Here is a 20995-nt window from a genome sequence, read left to right as displayed (position 1 = left end):
GCCAGCAGATGAAACTCGCTACGCTCTTTTCACTGACGGTTCCTGTCGCATTGTTGGGATGAACCGGAAGTGGAAAGCAGCCGTATGGAGCCCCACACAACAGGCTGCACAAGCTACCAAAGGAGAACCTGGATCAAGTCAATTTGCTGAACTCAAAGCTGTTCAGCTGGCCCTGGACATTGCTGAAAGAGAAAAGTGGCCAAAGCTTTACCTTTACACCGATTCATGGATGGTAGTCAATGCTCTGTGTGGTTGGCTGGAAAGATGGATAAAGGCTAATGGGCAATGTAGGGGAAGACCAATCGGGGCTGCTGATGAGTGGAAACACATTGCCACTGGGGTAAAGAAGCTACCCATAAAAGTCCGTCATGTAGATGCCCATGTCCCCAAGAGTCGGGCTAATGAGGACCACCAACACAATGAGCAAGTAGATCAGGCTGCGAGGACAGAGGTGTCACAGATAGACTTAGACTGGCAACACAAGGGAGAATTGTTCCTGGCTCGATGGGCCCACGATGCCTCAGGTCATCAAGGCAGAGATGCTACTATAAGTGGCATGAGACCAAGGGGTGGGTCTCACCATGGACAGCATTTCCCAGGTTATCCATGACTGTGAGACGTGTGCTGCCATCAAGCAAGCCAAGCGAGTGAAGCCCCTCTGGTATGGGGGGCGGTGGTCCAAATATAAGTATGGGGAGGCCTGGCAGATTGACTACATCACACTGCCTCAGACACGCCAAGGCAAGCGCTACGTGCTGACCATGGTGGAAGCCACCACTGGACGGTTGGAGACCTACCCTGTGCCTCATGCCACTGCCCGCAACACCATCCTGGGCCTGGAAAAACAAGTCCTTTGGAGACATGGTACCTCTGAGAGAATTGAGTCAGACAATGGGACTCATTTCAAGAATAGCCTCATAAACACCTGGGCCAGCGAACACGGCATCGAGTGGGTGTACCACATTCCTTATCACGCACCAGCGGCTGGGAAAGTGGAACGGTGCAATGGGCTGATTAAAACCACCTTGAAGGCACTGGGTGGGGGGATTTTCAAAAACTGGGAGATTAATCTACCAAAGGTCATATGGTTAGTCAACACCCAAGGTTCCACTAATCGAGCAGGCCCTGCCCAGTCTGAGCCCTTGAGAACACCAGATGGGGACAAGGTTCCAGTGGTGCAAATGAGACGTATGCTAGGAAAAACTGTTTGGGTGAACTCTTCCTCCAGCAAAGACAATCCAATTTGTGGGGTGGTTTTCGCTCAAGGGTTGTACCTGATAGGTGATGCAAAGGGATAGAGATACCAGATGCATGCCCCAAGGAGACCTTGTTTTAGGGTAAACTACCTATGATACTGTGCCTGTATCTGTGACTACATGTATGTCTATAATTTGAAGATTTTAATTTGATGTAGCATAATAGTATGGGAAAATTCAGGATGGATAATGTTGGGGGTTGGTTCTTTCCCTTTTCCATCTGTGGAATTTTCCCCATTGTCATGCTAAAGGTACCTGTTGATTAGGCCCTCATGGCAGCGTGAAGGGGGGAGGGGACGGGAGGGAAGGGAAGAAGGAAACTCCATGAGATTCAAACAGCCAGAAGAGGAGACTGAAGGCTCTGGCTCAGCCCATTTCCCCCGTGGAGTTCGGACCAGAACGACGATCGCAGCCTCTGGCTCCATCCCTGCCATTCCAGCATCGGGAGCCATCCTCACTGCTGTTGGACCCTGCCCTGCTGCCTTCTCACTGTAACCTGCCACCATCCAGCACTCTGCTGAGCATCGAGACCGACACTGTGAGCGGAGGAGTCTCTCCATCTCTCTTTCCCACGTGGGACAGCGCTGCCATCATTCCCCAGCCCTCCTGTAGCTGTGCAGGATCTGCCTGCCCCCAGCACCAGTAAGTGTAGCTCAGGGAGAGGGTGCCTGCAGCCAAAAAGGACTGAGACTGTGTTACTGTTCTGTTTGTGGCTAATTTCATAGCTGTTGGTTTTGTTTGTCTTGTTAGATACCTTAGTAAATAACTGTTATTCCTATCCCCTTATCTTTGCCTGAGAGCTCCCTTAATTTCGAAATTATAAAAATTTGTAGGGAGGAGGGAATCACATTTTTCAGTTCAAAGGGAGGCTTCTGCCTTTCTTAGCAAACACCTGTCTTTCAAACTAGGACAGACCCTCCTTGGGATTAGGGGGGGAGCCTTTGTTGTCCTGCAGGCCCGAGGAATTGACCCAGTGATGGACAGGAGATGACCCAGCATCACCTGTCCCTTGGCAAAACTCAGTGTCTACTGCATTTTCCCCTACCTCTTCCAGGGCATCTTCCCACTCCTCTCCCTTGTATACCTGTGATCCAATGGCATCTTCTCCCACTTTCTCCTTGGTCCAGGCCACTGACTCATTGCTTGCAGCCTGGGATCCCAGGTGCTGCAGTGGCACCCATGGTTTATGGTGCCCTCATACCTGTCGCCTGGGGCTGCTGTGGTGTGTTGTAGCCGATCCTCCATGCCAGGCTTCTGGTCCTGTCCTGTCTGGCCTCAGGCCATCCCATTCTGTCCTTGGCACTCACCTTCCCAGCTGTGACATTAAGTAGAGCCCCAGAGTGCCTCAGTAAGGAACCCTCTCCTCGGCTCTGTGACTCTGTCCTCCAGGCCACCCCACTGCTGTGGCAATCTGAGGGCCTGAAAGCTCCTATCCTGCTCCTCTGAGGACCTCGTCTTGAAGGAAACTATGACCGCCTTCAAAACAGGCCCATGTCACGAAGGGCTTTGGTGGCAATCAGTGTGCAACGACAGCCCTGCTTGATCGTGCTGTGACACTTGTGGCTGCTGCTGGCCTGTCCCTGCATCTGCATCCCTATTCTGGGAAGATGACACAGACACACGGCCTGCCTGGGCCGCCTCTGCTGCTGACCACTCCTCTTCCATGCTGGCCTGTGGCATCCTCTGCTACACACCTGTCACTGTCACCGTGGAGAGCTGCTGAAAGGTGAGAGAGTAGCTCTCTTAGGACTGGGCACCCCTGCTCTCTCTGCTCCTTAAATACCCTCACTGTTAGAGCGGGGGCCCTGCATCACACTGGCCTCTGCTAATTCTGGCCACTGCATCACAAAGGGCCCACTAGCACACAGGATCACTGGCGCGAATATGATCACATATGGCCCTGCCCCTGCTTTGCCTTTCTGTTCTCTAATGTGGTCTTAGAATGACAGTGAAGATTGAAATGGTACACAAAGAAGCTGAGATGGTAGGAACAGCTTCTTTGAATTTCTGGATTTCAACTTTGCTAGGCTAAGATAAACAAGATAGACCCAAATAAACAGTCCAGAAATATCAGAAAGGGAGAAGAGGTAGGAGATGCTGGTTTTTAATTATGTGTATGGCTACTACTCATCCACGACCAGGAGCTTAGTAAATTTTTATTTTGGAAGCAAGAAATCCTGATGCACTACTTGAGGTCATGGCTATGTAATAAGAGGACTCCTCCTCTACCTGTTCCTGCTTCTGTAGTTCATTTCTTCCTTTGGCCTTTCTAGCCACTTTTAAGCTTTTATATAACTCTCCCTGACAGCCACTCAATCCAAGTCCGGCCAAAATTCAGGGTGTTTCCTGAATTGCCCTCTGGGATGTTGTAGGCTGCACTACGTGCTGGAGCGCGCATGACACTGACATTGGGGGAGTTCTAGTACAGGACATCACACACTCCCTTTTATGGGGAGTTCTGCAACTAGAACTGACTTGAGCTCAACAATCCAGCTTTTAACTTGAGATGCCCCAAATTAACTGGGGTCCTTTTCTTTCCTTTTTCAGACCTAAGGCACTTCTGTTCAACACACTCAATAGGGCACAAACGAGTCAGGTCACTGCACAGGAATTATTTATTCTCCCGTTTGTCCTTGAGGTTTGAAAAAGAAATGCTTTGATCAATGCCTGCAGGCACTTACAGCACGCATTAGAGAGACAGCTCAAGATATTGGCAAAGCTATGGAGTGAAGAGGCTCTAATTTCAGACAAAACCTATATCAATTTTGTGCATTGATGCTTGAACAAAACAAAATACACAGCTGTTCAACATCTGACTGAAAACTGTGTTGGGCTTAGCAGTATTTCATCTCTTAGTCCATGTGCTAGGTTCACAATAATGACATGCTCAAGAGATGCTCTTTAAGCTCAGGGTCATTAGGCTGAGGAGTTTCTTACTTCTCCTTCATCACTAGGAACCCAGCACCAGATGGCATTCAAAGCATCAGCCAGAAATTTCACTGAAGCCCTGTTAGATTTCTTTCACCTCATTAGTCAAAAGTTAAGGGAAGCCATTATGTGCCCAGAAGATCATGATGTTTTATTCACTGAATCCTTAAATAATAACACTGATGTGTCAAGGGAATCTTGAAATAGAAGTTGTCTGGCTAAAGGGCATTTCTGTTTCTGTGGTGCTGTGAAAAGCAGGAATTGTGAATGAAGTGAAATATAAAATAACCCAGATATATTCCGATGAGAAAAATAAATAATGAAAATGGGCGGGAAAAATGTAGAAGTCTGTGGAGATGCAAGCAACAAAGCTACATTTTGCATACATAAAGGTATACATATTTTATCCCTAAATTGATGCCATTTGATAGGGTCAAGACCAGAAAGCCAGGATTCCTAACAAAACCAAGTCTGGATACATACCATAAGCTCAGGTTTTTTAATCTGTCTCCAGCTACATTATTGATCCATACAGAAAATATTTATTTAAAAAAAAAGCAGGGAGAATAAGGTCTTAATTACAGTTCATTGCAGAAGGACACCAGTGTTTCTGCTCTCTCCTCTTATATTCCTTCTGCTTCTTTTCTTCAGGCTCACACAAATATAAACACACACAATTAGTTTCAAAGAGAATACAGATATATATAAGAAGCAGCCAGGTACGTGTGTTCAGATGTAGTTTTATGCTACCTTGGTGCATTTCTTTAAAAGACTTAGGATGACTCCTGGGAAAACCAGGGGAGACACCACTCCTCATTCTCTCTTCCCAAGAGTATTCTGCCTGTCTAAGAGACATGGAGAAAGGATTTTATATCAATTCTTGAAATGCCTGTAAAGTTGAGTTATTAGCCTTTGTATGCAATCAGTTACAGCCCCTGTGTTGTAATAATGAAATCACAGACCAATGAAGTATTAAAAGCAACCATAATCAAAAGAGGGAACCTAGTCTGTTATTCAAGAACGTGGATAAAATAATATCTCATAAACACAAACAAGAGAGGGCGCAAATAAGAGAATAAACATATGTTTCTGAAGGAGCATGAAGACATGGCAGTGGTCATTATGTCCAGTTTTTACTTTATTCAAAGTGGTTTTGAGTCATCATAAAGCAAAAGCTAGATTGTTAGGAGGTGAAGAGAAATAGATGAAAGTTGGTGGAACATATCACCTCCTGGAGTACTGAGAAAAATCAGAGACCTGGTCAAGCAACTGGTAAATAAAGAAGCCAGAATTACTGTTTTCATTTTTTCATAGGTATAAATCTCTTTACCATGTGAAGTACTTCAAAGGTAGCCAGAAAATTCTTTCAATGACAATGAGCTCTCTGTGTTTCCCATGTAAGTCTGACTTCACTGTGGTATGTAACCCTTTCCATAAAAATCAGCACTCACAATTTCTACTTTATGACCTACATAAAAGACTGCAAAAATTTTGTTACAGTGAAGCACATAGAGGCCAAAATATGTAAATAATTCAGGTACTTTGTGTGCAGCTGATTCTATGAGTGAGGCACAACAGAAAATTCATTTTGCTGATATTTTTACAAATGCTACAGTCATATGGATATGTGGATTCCCCACTGAACTATATTGGCGCTGTCTCAGTATGGAAACTTTCAGACACCTTTTTGACATAATGAATTGTTGTAAAAGAAAAGATGAAACATTCAATACAGGTCAGTGTAGGACAATGGTCTTTATAATACACCATTTATATTACCTTTCCTGATTAGCTTCAGGGACAGAGGACATTATATTGGATTGTTGCATTTACTTCATTAAAATGAATACAAGCCATAGACTGTGACATGTTTTCACTTCTAATGGATTAGAAGAAGTAAAATACATATAGAAAACTGTACTGTTGGTAAAGGAAAATCCATTTAGTTATTTTATACAAATACCATACAGAGAAACGTAACCCTCTCTCTTCTTCTTTTTTCTTTTGCATAAATTTAAATTATTTATTGTTTCCTTACAATTAAATTTCAAGTGCAAGAGTATATTAGTTGCCTGAAATAGATCTGGTATGATGTACCTGGCTTATTTTCACCAGTTCATGAGGAATCTTATTACAGATTGAGAAATGAAGAGTATAAAACAAATTTATAGCCATATTAAGTTAGTCCAGATGTTGGTGTCTTGGTTTGAAAGACAGGTATCAGCTAAGAAAGGCAGGAGCCTTTCTTAAAATGGACAATGCAAATCCCCTCCCTCTAAATTAGTAGGATTTTGAAAATTAAGGGGCTCTCAGGCAAAGATATGGGAATAGGAATAACAATTTTTTACTAGGAAAAATTAAAATCAAAATACAGTATGCACAGATCCCTCTCCAGTTTGCTAGAGATCCAGGCTAACTGGCCAACAACTCTGTGCTGCACGCTCACACCTGTGTCCATAACATTTGTGTGTGTGGAGAAAAGTACCATAGGGACAACTGTTCAACTGCCCATATTTTTCACCTTTCTCTATTTCCACCTATACACAGCTTGGAATACTGTTTCACAACAGCACTAATTTTTGGTTTTTTAACTGAAGTTATCCTATAGTCTTAGTGATCTTCAACTTCCTTTCTGAAGGTCTGCTGCCTCAAAACCTTTCCTCATTTTTTCTAAGTGATGACAATTACTTAACTTTCTATTGCTCATTCTGAATTCCATCCTAATTAGTTTATTTGTCAAAATAATTTTGATATTCAAACCACCCTCCAGTGGGCTCACTGCTTTCCATTGTCATTTCAGTGCAGATTAAATAAGCTTCTGACTGTCTAAGCAACTCACTCATTTTCTTTCTTTAGTGTCAGTGTTTTGGCACTGGTACGCTTCAAAACAGTATTTCATACCAGCTTTATTCCTTGTTGCTTACGGTCTTGTTTTGTTTCCTCTAGAAGCTGAGGCTGAGAAAGACAAGTTTTTTAACAGCAACATTTAAATTTTTGCCCTTACTCAACTTTTTACAACAGATTAAATTTCTAAACAACTTCTGACAATTCTATTCCAAATTATTAGATTTTTTTATCAAAAAGAATCTATTTATAAAAGGAGTGCAGGTCCTAAATAATGCAGATAGCTTTTAAAATTCTGCAGTTAAGGAGCCACTCCTCAACTGGGAGAAATGTGAATATTAGCCACATGAAATTTCTTTACCTCCATTTTTGAATCCTATCTCAGGTGTTCCTAATTAAACATGGCATTAGGATACAGCCTACGCTGTAAAATAAATAGTGGAATTTGAAGCGCGTGTTTAAAAAGGGATGTTACAAACTTAATTCTCTTTCAGAATTTGACAAGATGGAAATGTGTGTTCAACATATGTAAGGAATTGCTGATCTTACTACCTGACTTTATTTACTGGCACTTTTACAATAAGAAAAACTATGGTCCTGTCTAGACAAGTTGATCAGCTCATCTCTCTACCCTTTCAGAAACTGCTATATTTAGACACGGGTAACATTTTCGTACAGACATAGTATTATGAGTTGTTTTGTTGTATTGACTGGGCATAAAGATCAGTGTGGGAAAGAGCTTCTGTAAACCACTGCTGACTCACAGAGAGTTACATGTTCTTAATACCTTTAAAAGATTGAGGGACACTAAAGGACATCTTTACTAGCTCAATCTTGAAAAATAAAAGATTAATAAACTTAGTAAGAGTAGAAGCAAAATATTTCCTGTTTGTTAGATCCATACAATGAAAGTTGCTCAATGTTCTCAGAACACTTCCTTTCTTAAAATATAACACTTGCTTTTCATAAACTCACCTTACTTTTAATTTCTCCATTCTCTCGTAAAATGCTGTTAAATTGCATTACCTTTCACTGGATTTTTAAAATTCAAAGTGATTTTCATTATAGAAGTCTCTTCCATAATTGTTTTTATAAATAGGCTCACTAGATTCAGATTCTTTTTTGAAAAGTCTAATTCAATTCTGTTTTCTTGACTTGCTGTTGGGGGTTGGTTCTTTCCCTTTTCCCACTGTGGAATTTTACCCATTGTCATGCTAAGATACCTGTTGACTGGGCCATGGTGGCAAGGGGGAGGGGAGGGAAGAGGGAAATGTCTCGATATCAAAACAGCCAGAAGAGCAGACCGAAGGCTCTGGCTCAGCCCATTTCCCCCACGGAGTTCGGATGAGAAGGACGATCGACGCCTCAGCCCCATTCCTGCCATTCAGTGCCGGGAGCCATCCTCACTGCTGTCAGACCCTGCCCTGCTGCCTTCTCGCTGTAACCTGCCACCATCCAGCACTCTGCTGAGCATCGGGACCCACACCATGAGTGGAGAGCTCTCTCCATCTCTCTCTCCCCATGGGACAGCTCTGCCATCACCCCCAGCCCTCCTGCAGCTCTGCGGGACCTGCCTGCCCCCAGCACCGGGAACTGCAGCTCAGGGAAAAGGTGCCTGCAGCCAGAAAGGACTGGGACTGAGTTACTGTTCTGTTTGTGGGTAATTTCATAGCTGTTGTTGTTCTTGTTTGTCTTGTTAGTTATACTAGTAAAGAACTGTTATTCCTACCCCCATATCTTTGCCTGAGAGTGCCCTTAATTCCAAAATCATAATTATTTGCAGAGAGGAAGGATCACATTTTTCAGTTCAAAGGGAGGCTACTGCCTTTCTTAGCAAACACCTGTCTTGAAAACAAGGACAGATTTTGGTGCCACAATGCGGGGCCTGAGGGCAATGAGAGGAAAGGGTGAAAAAGGAATAACAGTTCTTGAGTTACCTCCATTTTGTGTTAGGTGGCATCATGTTGTCCAGCTTACCATGGTTTGGGGTCCATGTGGCCACAGCTTTATCTCTCCCATTTTCAATCCCTTACTTGAACATGGGTCCTATAACACTGGCTGCTATAACTATTATCCAGTTCATTTTGTGGGCTGATAACGTGAAAAATTAATGAATATTTAACTTCCTCTGGAAGGTGGGTAAATGGATTCAGGGCTATCACACTCTAACTGTATGTTTTTGGGGTTACTTTAACAATGGTGCATACTCTGAGGATATGACACCAGGAAAAATTTTGTTCCAACCCCTTACACAGTTTTTTGGGTCTGCCCCCCCAGTTTTTGAAGGGTTCAAATCTCTTCTAAGTAGTAATGATATCATACAGTGGCTGACATTGCTAATAGGCCTTGTAAACCTGTTCTATTTAACATTCCGAGATGAGGGGAGATTGCCTTGGATGACAACCCTTATACATCCCCCAGGAAATAGGGATTCTGCCCCAGACCCTGCCCCAGAGACTAAGGATGTTGCCCCACAGACTAAGGATTCTGCCCCAGAGCCTGACACTGCCCTGGAGGTTAAGGATGCTGCCCCTGAGCCTGACTCTGCCCCAGAGCCCACCTCAAAGAGGAACCATCCAGAGTGGGTGGGGTTTCTAGTGAAGGAGATGGCCCAGATGCTGAAGGAGTACCTTTCCCCAGCTTTTGAGAAACTCTCCCCCTGCCTTAAAGAGGGAGAACCTGATGGTGCAGCAGTGGAACCCACAAATGTTACATCTCTCCAGGTTCCAGCTGAACTGCAAGGGCACTCACAGCCAGCAGCAGTTGCCCCCATGGAAAATAGAAATTATTGGCTGAAAACAAAACACCTAGATAATAAAGATCAGAAATCAGGGCCCTCACAACCAGCAGAGAAGCCAGAGTTTGAAATCATCACTGAGTCCCTGTCGTATGAGAGTCTCCATAATCTGCGTAAAGACATTGTACAACAGGGGCGTGAGGCTTTTACAACGTGGTTACTGCGGGTCTGGGACCTTATGGGTACAGGTGTGCAGCTGGATGGTACTGAGGCAAGGAATTTGGGACCCCTGACCCAGGACTCAGGTGTGGATCACATATTCGTAAGGGAACGAGGCCCCCTTTCCCTCTGGGAGCGGCTTTTAATGAGTGTAAGAGAGAGGTTTGTCCATAGAGAGAGAATGCAGGAGCACCACCATAGAATGCGCTGGAAGACCGCTGAGGAGGGGATCCAACAGCTGAGAGAAGTGGCAGTACTGGAGATACTCTTTGGGAGGGGTGCACAACATGACAATGACCCCGACACATGATAAGAAATGATGATACGGAATTTCATGAAGAAAAGGTGATACACTAGACATGTGCCAGTTCCTTGGTTTCTTTCTCGTGACCCAGTCTTTCTTCCTCTGTTTGAAAGGGTCAGAAGAGCAGCTGATCAAGTGTATTCTGTTTATTAGACAACAAATTGCTTCAAAAGTCAACATACTTACAATAATTTATATTTCTCCTCAGGAAATACTAGTTTGTCAACATCCCCAAATACAGTTGTTGCTCTGGAAAGAAAAAGTCATGAGCTTAAACAAATGTTTGGTTTCTATCTAAACTGAATATTCTGTTGTTTTGGGGTATTATTTTTGTTTTGGTTTCAGGTTTCTTTAAGTATTGGTAAAAAAATATTCTTCATAGAAAATTAAAAGCCTGGACTTAATTCTGTTGAGATGAAACTAAATTTTCAGATGTTGGAATTCTCACAGAACAGAAATTACTGTTTACATTCAGCTTTTGAATAAGGCACGTTCATCTTCTTTTGAATGTTCTGCAGCTTGTCTATCTAAGGGTTGGAGGAATAAACTGCCTCTGCCACTAAACCCTGACAATAAATTAGTATTTGCAATGAGTTTAAAATATACTTAGAAGTCATCCTTATGGTCAGCTCTAAGCTTCATATTTTCTCAAGCAGTATCCTTTGATATTTATTCTAGGAAATAGTTCTAGGAAATCAAGTTGATTATTAAGATTTTGGTTGGTCAGCATTCCCCCTGAGGATATTCTACCAACCTACTGAGCTTTCCTACCAGGTTAACATCAAATCAGAAAAAAACCTTTTGTTGATAGAAAAATTCTCTCAGTGTGACCTAATTTCTAGTTACAGCAAGATTCATCTAATACAACCTTTCATTCAAAAGCTTTATTACTGCTATTACTATTTGATAGCTTGGGGTGATTTTTCCTTCCTTCATGTACACAATTGTGGGATAAATGAATTTGTGTGCCTTCAAGTGAGAAATCTACAAAAGATAGTTGAATACAATCTCTTGCTAGTTAATTTCCACCCTTTGTTGAATGCAATGATTTTAATGATTAATTGTTCTGTTACAGTCACACCCCAGACTGATACGCATCACAAGATGCAGCTACAGATACTCCTTTTCAGGAAACTCTTAATTTTCACATGATTGTATTTGCAGCCCTAACACATAACTTGTCTGTCACCTTGAATCATCCTGTAATTGGATACCAACGTCACGGCAGCACAGCCAAAGAGCCCTCACACCCTGCTAGGGCAGAACAACCTTCCATCAGAAGGGAGACTGCAGACAGTGCCACAGCCTCACACTGCTGCCACAAACTTCTCCTCGGTGTCACCAACAGTAATGGGGTAATATCCCATTCCACAAACAGTGTCTGTTCACAGGAAAACATTTTGTTTGACTGGATAACACCTTTTCTGAGAGAATGAGGTTGCTTGTGCGAGGGAGGCAAAAACTTGCATGCAAACAAAACTGACAGGCTTTTTTTTTTTCCCCATGAAGCACCAGTTTATGCCAATAATACAAAAAATTTGAAGGCACCCACAAAGTGTCAACTTGCAATGAAACTGGTTTTAGTATTTCTTGCCAGTTGTATTTTTTTCTTCCCCAGGAAGAATTAATCCAGTGATGCTATAGGAACTCACTAATTTGCATTAGTTGTATAATTTGCATGTTGTATAATACAACAAAAAGAGTGCAGGAAAGTGTCCTCAGTATATGCAGAGAGAAAATGTGAAAATTTATGGCTGGGGCCAACATTTAGACATTATTTCCTCTCACACAAATAATGGACAATTGCAGCTATTACAAGAATGAGGAAAACATTAAGGATGTGGTAGATAACAACAGGATGAAATATTTAAAATTCCATACAATAAGAAAATATGGTGTGACACAGAGTTTCGGATTCTGCTGCAAGGCTTGCATCCCTCAAGAGGTCAATGGGACTGGGCCAGTGTACTACCCTTAGCAGTGCTTTGATCTCACTGAAAATCCATCCACAACTTTTTAGGGAAAGGGGCTATAGAAAGAAAGCCTTCAATCCTGTGCCTGAGTGCAATGTCTACAGTAAAGAAGATTCAGATCCATTATGCAACAGCTGTGCTTTCTCTCTTTGCCACTCAGTTTTTCATGTAACTTTCTTCTTTACCTTACCTCACCTCGATTTACTTCCTTACTTCTTCCTTTTCTTCCTTTGTCTAGAAGGCTAACTGAGTAGTATATTGACCCAATTTTGCATATAAATATAACATGTAAAGACAGCAAAAAGTTGAAGAATTCATCGTTCGCAATTGTGGAACACCATATTTTCATGCAGAACAAGTTATGAAAATTAGTTCTTTATTAACACTGTAAATTACATTAAGGTAAAATAAATTATATTAGTAAACTAGACAACTAAAATTAATTCCACTGCCAGTAGTTTCAGAAAACATCTTCCTTTTTTCTGGTCCCAGAACCAAGATAAAGAGGTACTAATATTATATCATCAGAAAAATTCATTTGCTGATCACAAGCCTGAGTGAACTACGCAGTTACGTAGCAACCAGCGACAGTTGCTTTTTTAAAATAAATTAACCCCTTGATGAGTGTGGAATACATAACTGGTGTGTGGGATTCACAGTGTCCTTGCTGTTCTGAGGCTGTTTCTGAGCACACCAGAATGAAGTCCATTTATTTTGCCATTTTACACAGCCTATGCTTGGCCTCTGAAGACAAAAACTTACTGCACATCTCCCGTCATAACCAACAACTTCCATAAAGATGAATATGTCACATTGCATTGCCTCATGATTGCCTCATGAGGCAGACAGCCTCAGCCCAGAGGAGATCTCTGGGTGACTAAGGTTTCTACACAGTCCAAAGTTCCCAGACAGGAAAAAATCTGTCGTGTATCTTTCACAATTTTTCCTGCATTAACCATGGCAAACATTTAAATGTAATGCCACAAGGCATCCTTGAAAATCCTGGGTTCATGATACAGCTTCCAATTTGTTCTAAAAACACACAGTTTGAAGATGTTGTCTGGCATGTATGAGAACATACCTATGAGTTTCTGATAATGGAAGTTCATAAAAAGCAAATATTTACGTAGTCAACACTTGCAGTGAGTTAAACCCTAGAAATTAAATGGTTTATTATCTGAAATGAACTCTCAAGCTGCATCTATTACATGAATGTCAGGAGACTGTAACAACCCATCAACAGTTCTGACTTACTGAATTAGATTCCTAGAACTGAATTTACAATTGGTGGCATACCTAAGATCAGTCTTGATGACAGATATTAAAACCAATCCGACCCCTAGAGCAAGATAAATCTGGGGCCAGTACAATGAAATTAACTGAGCTGTGATACACGCGAAATAAGAGTGAGATCCCAGATGTCAGTTTTTGACAAAGAAAAGGAAAACTCATAATTTTCAAGGTTTATACTTGAAGATCTGTAGTGAGTAAACATAGAAACACCACTATCTAAACAACCTTTTTCTGTCTTGACCTCTGCACCTGATTCAGTGGAAGCTGAACAAACGACATAAACTCAGAGAGAACATAATGGAGGTAGCATCAAAATTCAAAGGAAATAGGATGGGATTCATGGTATTAGGGGCACTCAGGATGTGGTGAACAGTGAAAGCAGCTCCTCACATTGCCAGGTCTCACAGAATTTGAACTTTATATAAAGCTAAGTCAAACTTTGCTTTTCCAAGAAATTTCAAATGTTTTCTTGTGTAAATATAGGCAGGTTGGACTGCAGATAATGTTTTCTTTGTACATCCTCTTGCTACACAGCAAAGACACGTATAACATGGCATTTCTTAACGCCATGATGTTCATATATTATGGAGCTCTTAAAAGGTTAAAGGAAAGGTCTTGAATATACCACATAACTCTGATGGTTGGCCAGGACCATTTTTTTTTTGTGGGACCACAAGACCACCACAAGTCCTCCCCCTTGGAGGAGTCATTCAGAGAACACCCATCTAGCTCCAATACTAAAGAGAACACCTTCATCAGGAAAAGTTGGAAGTGTCCCAAGAAAGGGGGAAAAACGTCCTTAAGAAGAATATGCAGAAAAATGCAATTATACTAAATTCCAGTGAAAACAAGATAAAATGTTAGAAAACTGGTTACAAAAAGCTGCCACAGGAAAAGCTGTATGATAAAAATTTCAAAGCTGGACAGTTTATAGAAAAGGGTTCCAAACTGATTGATGACAAGCGAAAAATAGAGGTCAGAAAAACTCTGCTTGTGTTAACTGGAGTGGAAAAAAATTGCTCACAAGTTAGCTGGTTATTCTTTCTCGCTCTTTACCCATTCTGATCTTTTTTATCTCAAAATGACCTTTTTCAACTATGGTTGTCTCTGTTGTCGCAATACTTTAAAAAATAGTCAATTTTTGCTTGAAAGCTGGACTTTTAATGATGTCTTTTCTGAGTTTTTTGTGTTTTTTTTTTTTTTAATTCCCTGGGTGCATTTATTAACCTTACTTTGATTTGTTGTGTGTGTGCTGACATACCACTAATTTTGGTTTCACCTTGTTAGCTGTAAGCAGAAGTTACACCTGAGTCCTCTTAATGTCACCAAAAAATAATCTAATTCTCCTGCCTCTTCATCCTTAGTCCTTAAAGCTCTGGATAATGTAGCAACCTGTGAAGCACATACATTCCCACAGGCCAGTCTAAAAAAAAATGTGATCAGCAATTAGGTGTCAAGATTTATACATCTGTTTCTTCTAGATGTTAATTGCTTCAAAAGTATTAATGTTTGATTAATGTGATCTCCCTTTTGAAATCTCAGCTGAAAATACTAAGTCCTTGGTGAACAGATGGTGAATTAAACTGAATGATAAGAGGGAAGAAGCAAAATCATTTTCAACAAGAAATAAGCAGGCACAGAATGGAAACAGAATTTTCATTCCTTTAAAGGGGAAATATACAATATGGCCTGCTGACTAAGGGAAGGCCTGCTTAATATTTCATTTATTTATTTGTGGTTGTCTATTTATTTAATTCTTAATATTTTCTTAGCACAGTGTGCAACACTGAAAAACACCAGTTTCACCAGAAAATGGGAAATGCTGGTTTTGTGGGGTTGTACTGCACTGCCAACACACCCTATGGATCCCAGATCACTAGAGGCAAAGGGACCAACTGGAAAGGCACAGGAGAGGCTATCTCTGTCCTTTTAGTTGGAGAAGAAGGATGGTTCCTTCTCAGCATGAAGAATTCTGTAGCAGAATACAGGAGAGCGTTCCTGAAGAGACTCTACATCACTGCAAGGTTGCCACTGAAAAGACAGGGCAGGTCCTGAAATGGTTCTACATCTGCTGAGCTTCTGTTGCTAGTGTTAGTAACATCTTGAGTTTCTGTGCATACTGTAAGACTAACACCTTTCTGGTCTATACCATTCCATATTTACTGAACCACCAATAAATCTAGCAGCAGATGTGTGGGTGCATCTCATCTATGAAGCTGTGCCTGGCTGAGACAGCCTTTCAATATCTTGTTTTCTACTGCCAATCCACTTGAAGAGACTTTGTTCTATCCTTTTAGCTGCTTAGCCCTTCTTCTCTGAATCCCATTGCTTAAAATAAAACATTTGAATGGGGTGTTTAGAGAGTTTTACACATAAAAAGCAAGCAGATGTACAGAACACTTTTTAATTCCTCCCTGTATCTTTCTAAGCTTGTTCTTAGAAAATTAGAGAAAACTCTTAAGCACACAAAAATGTGTTCACTTTGTTTCACACATCTGCTTTATCAAAGTGGAACCTCCGTAGAGGAGTTTCCTAGAATCACAGCAAATAAAACAAGAGCACCATAACACAACGGGGTGGTAAACCAGCACCCATGAAACTGGTAGAGGTTAACCTGAGGGGGAAAAGAAATCGTGGTTTATTCTAGAGACTGAAATCATCACACCAAATGCTTATAAGATCTGGTTTGATCCAGATACCCCCACAATACTTCAAGCAAAATATTACACAACAATCATTTTTGAATTACTAACATCATATTGTGGGTCAAAATTTTGTGTTTCATCTATCCATTGTTTCCCTTTGAATCTTTTTGACTAGTTTGGAGGGCAGTTTGCCACTAAATCCTGGCATTTGGTGGGAATGAGGCTGTATGAATACAGTTCTCTTCACCAAAAAAGGTGGTGCAGATTCTCATCAGACCTGTGTTAGTCATCCATGTACCTTGCCCTTTCAACAGCTTTAATCAGCCTTGGGAGAGATAGGTTGGGTGACCACAGCAAAGCAGATAAAGATATCTCAGAGTGTGGTATCTTAGACATGGAATTCAGGGGTACTATGTTTCAGAATTGAAGCAGCTTTTGCTATGTATTTTTCAATTTTTCATATGCTATGTATTAATTTCATTTTTTAATTTTTTAATTCATTTTTTCAGTTCTTTTCACATGCTTACTTCACCACTGCTAACCAAAAAGAAGAAAAAAGGCCTGAATCCTTGGATCAATTGCACAAAGAAGAAAGTCATTATTAGTACCAGCTAAAGCTAGCTCTTACTGAAACTTCTCTAACATTTAGAAGCTGAATGTTCTGCAAATGAAAGAAATAATTTAGAAAGTGTGTAAAGAATGTGTTTGTATGTCTGTGGCTCTCCATTTCATTAGACATCAGGAGAGCTGAAGGTCAAATCAGAAAATGGGTGAAGATTAAAGGTGAATAAAAACACGTGTGAATATACAGGATTTAAAATATAAGCTTCTGTACCAGGTGGAGAAGATGTAGAGAGAGGCAATCAACAAAAGGAGCCATTATAAATATTTCTTGTTCATTTCCACTGGTGCAACCTACTTAGATATGCAACAGAAGCAGCTGCTTAAGCTATTTTTAGATTTCCTAATACTTGCTGGAGATGAAATTACTTGCTTTAAGATCATGTTTCTGTCCACTCTGGAACATCGTGTCATTCCAACTGCTGACAATACATGGTAAGAGGGATTTAAAAGTCCTGAATGTTCCCTAATTCTACCTAAATATAATTGATGATTTAGCATGCAGCATATATTTGTTTGACTATCCTTTTCCCTAAACAATTAAATACAATGTATAAAACACAAAAATGCATAAATATCACAGTGCTGGGTGCTTCACATTTGATTGACTACAGGAATTACTGAGATGGGAAATGAGATGAAAAACACAATTTTAACTTTAGAACTTATTTATATTTTAAACAGCACTGCTTAATAATCTTCTTGTTGAATGCATAGTTATCCATTTGATAAGGCATTCATAATGCTAATGCAAGCACTGGGAGATGGTCCAGTGTCTTCAGTATCCTCCTTGAATTTATTTTTCTTGGGAAAAAAATACTCTGATCCTTATATACATTTAAATTTTTCAGATTTTTGGATAGAACCCTGAGTACCTCTGCCTCACCTAATTATCCAGGCACCTGTTCCATAAGTAGGGCCAGGTTTCACCCTATGGGTGGGTATCACCACAGCCAGGTCTTCTGCAGGGGCTGAGTTGCTTGGCATGCCTAGGGCCAGAGGAGAGGCAGGGAAAGTCTAGCGTAACAGCCTTATTGCTAAAGAAACTGCGGGAAGCAGGAGGTTTGCCTTTGAGACCTCCAGAGCACAAGGGCAGTCAGAACAACACTCTGTGGCTTTTTGAAAGGATGTTTTTTTCTTTTGCTTTCTTATTTTTTTATTGGTTTGGTTTGGGTTTTTTAGTCAGTTGGTTGTTCTGTGTGTTTGTTCATTTTACAAAAGTTCTGATGTGCTGTGGGTTGGTTCTTTCCCTTTTCCCTCTGTGGAATTTTCCCCATTGTCATGCTAAGATACCTGTTGACTGGGCCCTGGTGACAAGGGGGAGGGAAGGGAAGAGGGAAACCCCTCAATATCCAAACATCCAGAAGAGCAGATGGAAGGCTCTGGCTCAGCCCATTTTCCCGCAGAGTTCGGATGAGAAGGACGATCGCAGCCTCTGTCCCATCCCTGCCATTCAGCGCCGGGAGCCATCCTCACTGCTGTCAGACCCTGCCCTGCTGCCTTCTCGCTGTAACCTGCCACCATCCAGCACTCTGCTGAGCACTGGAACCCACACTGTGAGCGGAGGGCTCTCTCTCTCCATCTCTCTCTCCCCCTGGGACAGCGCTGCCATCACCCCCAGCCCTCCTGCAGCTCTGCAGGACCTGCCTGCCCCCAGCACCGGGAACTGCAGCTCAGGGAAAAGGTGCCTGCAGCCAGAAAGGAACTGGGACTGAGTTACTGTTGTGTTTGTGGCTAATTTCATAACTGCTGTTGTTCTTGTTTGTCTTGTTAGTTTTACTAGTAAAGAACTGTTATTCCTACCCCCGTATCTTTGCCTGAGAGCTCCCTTAATTTCAAAATCATAATAATTTGTAGGAAGGAAGGATCACATTTTCCGGTTCAAAGGGAAGCTTCTGCTTTCCTTAGCAAATACCTGTCTTTCAAACTAGGACATGATGCCATCTGCATCAGATGAAATTTTCTCCAACACCCATCTCCCTTTCGTTTCTGCCTACCTGCTGAATGGTCTCACCCATGACCTCTTATCTCCTCAGGCACTTGCCAGGTCCTTCAGATGCAACACAGCAACAGTAAAGCATGAAACAACCAACCACTCTCCTTTTGCTATGATGGTTTCTGACATATCAACAAATTAAATCAGCTTATGGAGGTCTAATTAGTGTAGGGGCCAGTAGGGAAGGTGTGGCACTCAGCAACAGAACCCTGCTTCTGGCATAGCAAACAAAACTCCCTATGACAAAACCAGGTAGTTTATGGCAATGCAGTGATTTTTCTGATGTTTGGTTGTTTGGTTTTTTTCATTTCTGCTTCCAAAATACAAATATCAATAGAATAGAATATCCATGCATCTAATCACTGTGGCATTCTCAGAATAACACCCCATATATATTGTACCTTTAATTTGAAGAATTGCTTAAATGACTCCTTTTTCATAATATCAGTCTTCACTTTCAAAAACAAAATATATACGTAAAATGAAAACTAAATGAAAACTTGCTATTTTGAATCGGATCAATTTAGTATGGCTTTTAATAAATGCTTCTTGTGCTCATTACAATTTTGCAATTAGAACTGAAGGAAAACATTCATTTTATACTGACATTGTGCTGATGATAGGGTCATCTCCACCATATACATGTTTAACTCATTCATTATTACATTATTTAATAAGGAAAAAGGAAATTAAGTAAAGTCTCTTTCTCCCTAGGTGATCAATTAGACCTTCCTATTCTTATTTTTCCCCTCTCCTCATTATTAAGATTAAAATGTAATTACATTATTTAGTTGTTATTTCCATCTGAAAGCAGGGAGATCTGTTACAATAGACTATTGAGCTAAAATGCAAATTTTTGATTGAGAAATGCAACCAGAGCACTGTAGTAACTATTTGATTTAAATCATGCATTTCAAGGAAACTATTTTTATACATATTTAAGTACTGATGAATTAATGGTTAGGCAGCAAGAGGACTAAATACTGCAGTGGAGAATCTCAGTTAAAATGCTCTTCTCCTTTTCTAATTATTCAGGAGGCTGGTTACCTTCCCTAACAGAATCATAGAATGGTTGGGTTAGAAGGGACGTAAAAGATCGTCTGGTTTCCAGATGGAAACTTCCTGCCATGGAAAGAGATATAATTCACTAGACCAGGTTGCTTAAAGCCCCATCCAACCTGGCCTTGAACATTTCCAGGGACAGCTGCTATGGGCAACTTGTGCCTCACCACATTTACAGAAAAATATTTCTTCTTAATATCCAATCTAAACCTACTCTCTTTCCATTTGAAGACATTCCCCCTTGTCCTGTCATACCAAGCTCTTGTTAAAAGTCTCTATCCATCTTTCTTCTAGGCTCCCTTCAGGTACTGGAAAGACACAATTAGGAAACCCTAAGAACCTTCTCTTCTCCAGGCTGAAAAATCCCAGTTATGCCAGCCTTTCCTCATAGCAGAGGTGCTTCATCCCTCTGATCACCTTGCTGTCTCACTCTGGATTCTCTGCAGCAGCTCCATGTCCCTCAGCAGAGTGGGGCAGAGCGACTGAATCCCCTCCCTCCCCTGCTGCTCATGGAGCTCTGGATGCAGCCCATGACACACTTGGCTGTCTGGGCTGGGAGTGTCCATGGCTGGCTCATGTCCAGCTCTCATGAGCTGGTCTGCAGGACCCCCAACTCCTTCTGGGCAGGGCTGCTCTCGATCTGTTCATCCCCAACCTGGGCTATCACCAGAGGTTGCCCTGACCCAGGTGCAGCACCAGCACTTGGCCTTGTTAAACCTCACGAGGTTCCCATGGGCCACTTCTTTATCTTGTTCAAGTCCCTCTGGATGGTATCCTGCCCCTCAGGAGTGTCAACTTCACTGCTCAGCTTGGTGTCATCTGCAGATTTGCTAAAGGTGCACTTGATCCATTCATCTGTACCATTAATGAAGATATTAAATAGAAATGGTCCCAGTAAAGACCCTTGAAAGGCACTACTTGTCACTGATGTCCATCAGCATTTTGAGCTGTTCACCACAACACTTGAATGTGACCATCTAACCAATTCCTTGTCCATTTAACAGTCCATCCATCCATCCAATCCATGTCTCTCCCACTCAGAGAGAAGCATACTGTGAGGAACTGTGTCAAAGGCTTTACATAAGTTCAGATAAATTATATCTGTAACCCTTCCCTT

The sequence above is a fragment of the Cinclus cinclus genome, chromosome Z (assembly GCF_963662255.1).
Source record: "Cinclus cinclus chromosome Z, bCinCin1.1, whole genome shotgun sequence".
NCBI lineage: Eukaryota > Metazoa > Chordata > Aves > Passeriformes > Cinclidae > Cinclus > Cinclus cinclus.
The sequence above is the reverse complement of the archived record's forward strand: the minus strand, read 5'-3'. Positions refer to the sequence as shown.